This window comes from Mandrillus leucophaeus, unplaced genomic scaffold (genome assembly GCF_000951045.1).
Source record: "Mandrillus leucophaeus isolate KB7577 unplaced genomic scaffold, Mleu.le_1.0 Scaffold408, whole genome shotgun sequence".
Taxonomy (NCBI): Eukaryota; Metazoa; Chordata; class Mammalia; order Primates; family Cercopithecidae; genus Mandrillus; species Mandrillus leucophaeus.
Window position 1 is genome coordinate 1,997,946 of NW_012104343.1, and position 2,006 is coordinate 1,999,951.

Genomic DNA, 2,006 nt, shown 5'->3' on the forward strand with positions numbered 1-2,006 from the left:
AAAATACAAATTTCCAATTACAGCCTTATAGCTAGCCAAACAGCTTTTCAAAACATGTATAGCCAGCTAACAATTCTCTAAAATATGTATGTTACACTAAAGGATCTCTGCTAAAAATCTACTGTATGTAAATGGGTCTCACTGAAGTAGGACTTTCATGATACTGTGTCTTAAAAAGTGAGTATGACAGGGCTACAAGAATATTACTATTAATAAAGGTTACAGAAGAGATTATTGCTGTACTTTTCCTCATAAACACCATCAAACTTTGTTGCAGTTACAAAAAGTACAACCGAGTTACTTTTCCTCTTACTGAATTTCATTATGTTTCACATATTTGTAGTTTTTATTCAGCAGAGAATAATTCTTAAAATCTTTTCTGTAAGAATTCTAAGTATTTAAATGTGTAGCTTCACATTACACTACCATGTTTCGCCCTTCTTGTTTCCCAAATACACAAAAAACATATACATTTTTTCAAAAATGAAATAAGATGCTCACATTAAAAAAATAAAGCCTACAAAAAGTTCCAGAGCTAAAAAAGATTATTCATATGGCACAAAGTGATCTCCTACTAGTCCAAAGTTCAAAAACATTTTAATGAAGTCCATTCCTATATATTTTGTTTGCTTTTCAATGAAATACTACATTTATTGAGGCAAAATCACATTATTTTTAGTTCTTGGAGTCAACAAGTGTACACAAATGTTTTTCAACACAGTTATTAAAAATAGGAGACCAAGTTGAATGTGCCAAAGAGATACCATTCAGTTGGATTTTCTAGGGTCAACATGAAGAAAATTAGAGAAGGGATTTACTTGGTTGGTTTCCATAGCTTGATAGACCAAAAACAAAAAAACTGCCACAATAACAAACAGCAAAATTTTTATCCATACGGGAATGGAGCGTCCCTTTTTTGTCTTTTCTGACTTGACATCTGCCAAGGGAACATACTTAGGAACATATTTAGATGAAAAAGACTCCTCCATCCTGAAATCACTGAGTTCTAATGGCCGGCCTGCAGCCCCTTTGATTGGTCTGCGGCAACTAGCACTGTTGGGAGTGAAAGGAGGAAGAGAAAAATAATTTTAGATAAAGGCATGATTTAGAGAAATAACATAAAATGTCATTGCCACTCCTAATTCCAAGCACATTCCCTGAGATAACAGTAGAGAAAATTGATACATACAAAGCAGTGAGGTCAGTCAGCCTATTTAAAACTTCTACACATTTTCTATTTTAAAAGATGGGCCAGGTGTGGTGGCTCACGCCTGTTAATCCCAGCACTTTGGGAGGCTGAGGTGGGCGGATCACCTGAAGTCAGGAGTTCAAGACCAGCCTGGCCAACATAGTGAAACCCTGTCTCTACAAAAATACAAAAATTAGCCAGGCATGATGGTGGGTGCAATTCCAGCTACTCGGGAGGCTGAGCGGGGAGGACTGCTTGAACCTGGGAGGTGGAGGTTATAGTGAGCTGAGATAGTGTCACTGCACTCCAGCCTGGGCAACAAGAGTGAGACAATGTCTCAAAAAAAAAAAAAAAAAAAAAAAGTTAGATGCATCCTTTATTAGAAAAGAATATTCAGAACACTGATAAATAGTCACTAAACTGCCTTCTGAAAGGCTCTTCAAAGCTAATGTTTAGGAGTAAAGAGGAAAAACAAAACATAGTTTTGGTTGTGTTTCTTTCAGTTAAAAATTTAAGAGATATATACACAGTCTTTTCAATTATTAAAGAGAAATTCAGGGGGAAAAAGTATTTCTCACTAGATTTTCGTTTAGATTTTAACATATAAATTAAGTAGTAAGTAAATGATTTATTTAAAATCCTCCATTTACCAACTGCAATTTTGAAACTCATTCAACTTCCAAGAATATTTACTGGTGGGCTTAGGGGAATTAAACTGCTCCCAAAAGAACAGTTCATTCACTTATTTATTTAAGAGTCGGGGAGTAGACAGAATCTCATTATGTTGCCCAGACCGGTCTTGAACTCCGGGCTCAAG